Source organism: Myotis lucifugus, unplaced genomic scaffold, assembly GCF_000147115.1.
Source record: "Myotis lucifugus unplaced genomic scaffold, Myoluc2.0 scaffold_276, whole genome shotgun sequence".
NCBI classification, from domain to species: domain Eukaryota; kingdom Metazoa; phylum Chordata; class Mammalia; order Chiroptera; family Vespertilionidae; genus Myotis; species Myotis lucifugus.
Genome location: NW_005871324.1, coordinates 458,886 through 464,885, shown reverse-complemented (window position 1 = coordinate 464,885; position 6,000 = coordinate 458,886). Strand labels below are relative to the sequence as shown.

Below are 6,000 nucleotides of genomic sequence, written 5' to 3'. Positions count from 1 at the left end.
CACAGTACTATGTTATTTTGGTAACACAGGGACACAATTTAATGATTCTAATTTTTTTGTAGTTTTTTTTTTTTACAAGTCAGGTGCCATAACATTCAAATAATCCATCTTTTAAAAAGTACGTTTACAACATCAAAAGAATTAAGATGAAATATAAACCTTTCTACTTACAATTTTTATACAGATTAACCAAATCACAGATACCACAAATAAATGTTAAATTGTAACAATATAATGAATAAACATTCAGATTCTTAATAAAATCTTCCTTTAACTTTTTTTTAAAACTTACCATTATACTAAATAATCTATGCAGAGTTTTGGGGTACAATACCAAGAAGGCACCAACAGTACAAAGCAGATACAAAGCAGTTTCAGAACGTTCTTGAGTGCTCTAAACGGATAAACAGCACAAAAAAGGCAACGAGCTTTAGGGTAAACCTGGTGCAACCCTAGAGAATTCGCTCTGGATTCCCAGTCGTTTCTGATCCACCTGCCGCGCTGGGTTACGGCGAGAGAAACCACAGATTCACTCTACTGCTCCATGCTTCTCATCTGCACTATGGGAATATCATATTTCAAACACCAGCATCACAATTTTAAAGCACAAATGCTTTAAAAATGTATAAGCAAAAGAATTGCTCTGATTTTCAAAACCACTACATTTACAAAAATATTTCCCTTAAACTTGGGATTGCTCCAAAACATTGATTTACAAATATAAAAGTATTATGGAAGGACCCAAAGCATGTGTGCATATGTATGTTGTTACCATACTATATAAAAGTTACCAATTTAAAAACTGTATTAACATATAAGCAAATAAAGGTAAAACAGTCTCCTCTGAATGGTCTGAATATTACGTGGCACGCGGCGTGGGCAGTATCCCTGTGACTCCCTAGAGACAACCACTGATGAGCCGTGTGTGGGTCCTGAAAGCTAGCAGCTGCCTCCACACCCATCACCTATGCCTGCAGCAGAAGGAATCACTGTGAACACACCAAGCACTGTGTACTGCACACAAACGCAAAGATGTTCTTCACCCCATGCGTCAAAATGGTCTGCGTGTCTCTACCCGCTCTGAAGACCGGAGTCAGCAGAGTCGTCGTAAGTTCTCTCAAATCCACCCCACTGGCCTATTAGGTATTTTATTTCACACTAAATGAAAGAATTGGAATGTTTCAATAGGAATTTTTTGCTTACATTTTAGACACCAAAAAAGCCATTAGTTTGAAAGCTTATGTGAGCATACCAATAATGAAAGTGTTCATTCTCACCAATAGAAATTTATGACCTAATCTGTACATTTTTAGAGATGCAAGAAGATCCAAATGTTGAGTCTATCGCACATAACAGCTAGTACTTTTCACAGGTACCTTGGTTATGATAATTCTCTGAACTATTAAACCAAGTTGGCATGATTGATTAAAAGCACACCACATATGGCTACAGTGATTCTAGAATGCAGTTAGTGGTTTCATGCCAATCTGACTCCAGGTACCAGCAAAGATGGGAAGAGCCCAGTTCCCAGGCATTAGTAACCAAGACTATGGCTTTCCATTTAGAGGACTGAAGATTAACCTCATAATACTACTAACATTCCACTTAAAGAGTCCACAGAAACAAGAGTAATAAAACTGTCAATGCTCCTTTTAAAATGAAAACTGACTTATCAATGTATCAAGTAACAGTCAGATCTATATCCTGTCAATGTTGTGTGGACCTTGACATGTAGCTCTGAGCGTGGAGCTGAAGATCATGTATTTTAGGGCAGGAATGACTGAGGATGAGTCAGCCATCCCTCTTTAGCCCATGAGGTATGAGCCTCAGGACTCTGGGCCGGGTGGGGGGGGCCGAGGGATGCTGAGCAGCCCCTCCCAGTACTCAGCTGTGCCTAGCAGCAGCTCTGGGGCACACAGGCAAGCCCTCCTTAGAAAGAACCAGAGAATCCAGCCTGAGACGTTTGGGCTTCTTCTTCAGAGTTTTGAGATATTTTAGACCTATGATTTGAATAAAGAAACAGGTCAGAATTTACTTCTCTGCTGTGCAAGTAGGAAAAATAGGAAAAAAATGCTTTCTAAGTCATTTCATGTAAACCAAAGTGTTGGGCAGTGCCCAGTGGAAAGGTGAGGCTGGAAGCATTTCTGTTCTTAGCACAAACTGAACCTGACTGTCCCTTCGGACATGCTGATCCAGAGGAAATCAACACTGAATCTTAACATGAATATGAAGATAGAAGATGTACATTTATTTCCATGAATTACAAGTGCATTTCTTTTCATATTAGCAGGCAATCTTCATAAAACCCATTTTCCATTGCTGTCAAAAATCAAACAAGAAATAAAGGACAGCTGAGAAATGAAAAGCTAAAAATAGAATTATTCCTAAGTGATCTGCTGAATAGCATTTTCCGTGGAACACAACTCAGAGGTAACAATAGATTTTTCATTTCAATCATAGGCATGTGGCACTTGGACAGTCATCTCTGCACAGAAAGCTGTAACAGTCATGCGAGGGTACAGTAATTATTGAACAAGGCAAATATCTCACCACAGAGAGCAGTGGGGGAGTCAAGAGGAGGCACCGCACGGGGATAGAACACCGGGTCAATGCCACAGTGTACAGTGGCAGGAACAAATACTTAAAGATCAGGAAAACATGGGATTGCGCTCCAAACGTGACTTAGTGCTAGCTTTTTCTGATGGTCTTAGCTCGGCATTATCAGAAACAGTTGAGAGTACTTGGTACTTGAGACAGAACAGTGCTTCATGTCATGAGCTCATGAAGGCTCTATTACAAACTGTTATATTGTAGGCTGAAAATGAACTTGAAATGCTGACATGCTGTAGGAGGAAAAAACTGTACACTTTCTCATTTAAAGACGCAGTGTTTACCCTCTGCTAAATCCTCAGGCATCGAATGTGGCACACCATGTGAAGTAGCTTGGGGTATGCGTACCTGGGGCGGCCCCAGTGACATCAGGCAGCCTACTGGCTACTTCTCCAGGTACTTTCCTCAGCACCCGCTGTGACCTTTGTACATCTCTCACTAAATCCAGAGTGAAGCTGCCACTTTAAAGGTTTTTGCATAAGTCTTGCCAACACTCTGTTCTGCATATAACACATTTTGGCAAGTGTTATACCTCTATAAATTGTACAAGTAACCACAGTAAATCTACAGAGTGAAGTTGCTGAGTGCAGCACATTATTCTTTTATTTAGAAAAATGTACTGAGCTTTCTAAAAGCTGGGCCAATAGCACACACCTCAAATGTTAGTGACTAACATGATATGAGAAAAGATGCTGACAAGGGCCCCCAAAGATTCCCGGGATAGGAGCACTTGCTGCAGGCGGCAACGTCATCCCAGGTGTTTCCACGAGTTCCTGCTCTGGGGAAACAATTACGGTGAAAAGGTGAAGTGCAAATAAGGGGCTGTCACTGACTTAAAGTGCCCTAGGTCGTAGCCTTCCCTATCATAAAGTGAGACGCCAGTGACGAGAGCCAACCCGGAACAAACTGTCTCTGGTGTGACTGCATGGGTCAGCAGGGCGTCGTGTAAGAAAGGATTCAGGAGAGGGAGGAACCACTGCATCTTTCAAACCAGAAAGTGATTAGTGACTAAAGCAACGGTAAGCAGTAGGTGCACTGAAAGTACATACTGCCACAGGTCACCGGTGGGTGACACACACAGGGGTGCCAGGAACAGTTCTCTGGACTGAAGGAATTCTTTGAAAGCATAAAAGCCACAACTACCAGAAACCGCTCCTCTGAATGGCTCAAAGGAGTCAAGGTGGATAAGCCGAGACGGGCTGAAGACAGGACCAGGGTCAAGAACTGGGAAGAACACCGATGTCTGAGCACATCCAGTCCTCTGATCCCTCGTCCTATCGAAAAACAAACAAACAAACCCGAGTTAAAAGGGCCCTGGCTGGGGAGGCTCAGTAGTGAGAGCATCAGCCCAAACATAGAAGGGTTTCAGGTTCAATTCCCGGTCAAGGGCATGTACCTTGGTGGCAAGTTTGATCTCCGGCCCCGGTCTGGGCACATTTGGGAGGCAACCAATTGATGTGTCTCTCTCACATTGATGTTTCTCTCTCCCCCTTCCTCCACCCCTTCATCCCTCCCACTCTCTAAAAAATCAATGAAAAAAATACCTCTTCAGGTAAGGATTAAAAAAAAAAAAGAATCACATTAAAACATCAGCAGTAGCATTAGAAAAGTGTTAAAATGAAAAGAATGAACCATATTAAAACATTACCAACAGCAACATCATGAAAAACAAAAAGTGAAAAAGGAAAAGAACCTGCAAAAAGGTCATTTCACTTGGAACACTTGGGCATGTGAAACAGGGCAGCTTTGAAGGGTGGGGCTGTCTTCAAAGGCACCTCTCTTCAGATGTCTCCATACACTTGTGGGGGACACACGGACACACGCACACTTGCTCACAGGCTAGCTGGCTGGCTTCAGTAGACTCAAGATGCCTTTTATTAACCCACCACGATAATGATCAAAACCAGAGTCTGAGGGTCTTTGTAAAGTAATACGAAGCAAAAACTCTTCCCGCTCCCCTCTTCTCAGTAAGTCTCTCTCTGGGTGATCAGGTAGGACAAAATCAACTACACAGGCAGCAGGACGTGTGTTGTTACTAATGCTCTGACTGTGGTGCAGAAGAACAGCAAAACAAAGTGCTGGTTGGAAGAGGATGGTGGCCCGATTCTGGAGAGCAGGGAACTGTGGCCTAGTTCCCACAGGCAGGGGCGGTTTCATCATCCAGGTCGAGGGGAGCTGACCTCTGAGAGCACCCTGAAAGGCAGCTGGTGGCAACTTGCTGACAGCTTTCACTCATTTTCTGTACATGACAGGGTTCACCTGGCTCTCCAGATGTTTGCAATGGGACACCTCCAAAAGTACAAGGAGCACATTTCCCCCTCCATTATCCCCATTCTCTATTCCACTTGGAGAAATTATATTTCTCAAAGTGCATTTCCTATGAGCACTTAATAAACAAACAGGGAGCAACTGAATTCATTACGAGTATGCACCTGAACTTAACCAGAATAATTTTCAAATGTTTTAAGGCACTGAAAGTTAAGAATCACAAATGGTCAAATCTACTCTAACCACTTACAGGCTAGTGTTTCTCAACTGTGAGTGTCAGAATCCTCTGAAGGACATGTTAAAACACAAATTGCTGAGTGGAGGGGGGGACGGGGAGGACGGACATAGACCACACTTCTGAGAAACACTGCTTAAAGCAGCCACTGTATGTTATGAATTAATTTCACCTCTAGGTTTCTCTTAGTTCTGTACCTTCCTTGGGAGAAGTGAAAACACTGCTACTGAAATCCTCGGCCTGAGCCATTGTCCTCAGACCTCAACATCTATAATAATCTATAATAATAAAAGCATAACATGCTAATTAGACCAGATGTCCTTCCGGACAAAGCCAGGTCCCAGGTGCCACAGAGGGAAGCCGGTGCAGGCAGCCGGGGGAAGGAAGGCCTACTTTTGCTCAAACTTCGAGCATCGGGCCTCTAGTATGAAAATAAAAAGGCATGAGAGAATGAAATACAGACCCAGGTAAGAAACCCCCAAATGTCTACCACTTGCAGAATCTGCTCTTCCATAATGCCACCAGGTGGCTTCCTATTCTAATACAAGCATAGCACCCCTTGGGCCACTTGTGTGCACACTGTACATGATACTGCTGCTTGCCAAAGGACACCTCCAGCCCCTCCATGCCAGTCTGTCCGAAGCATTTCCACAGCAAATGCTTTAACCCTTGGTTGCAATTCTTTATTTCACCATTCACTTCTATAGGGTTCTAATACAAGCCCTATTCTCCCTCTTCCATACATTCTCTAAAATCATGATTTGCATTTCCTTTTTTTGAGCACTTGCTTTTTAAAAATCTACCAATATCACTGTATTGTCCACCATATCTTACAATCTAAACTCATGAAGCTTCCATGCAGGTCTACAGAGATCCCACTTTCTTTT

At 42.8% G+C, this 6,000-nt stretch overlaps 1 protein-coding gene across 1 annotated transcript in view; it reads right to left on the bottom strand.

The window, feature by feature from the left end:
- Positions 1-6,000, bottom strand: part of MAPK1 (mitogen-activated protein kinase 1) — a 53,050-nt gene continuing 47,050 nt past the window's right edge. The window contains exon 9 of the mRNA XM_014465008.1: positions 1-3,884. The gene's annotated coding sequence lies outside the window, so the exon portion shown is untranslated. The remainder of the gene's footprint in view (positions 3,885-6,000) is intronic.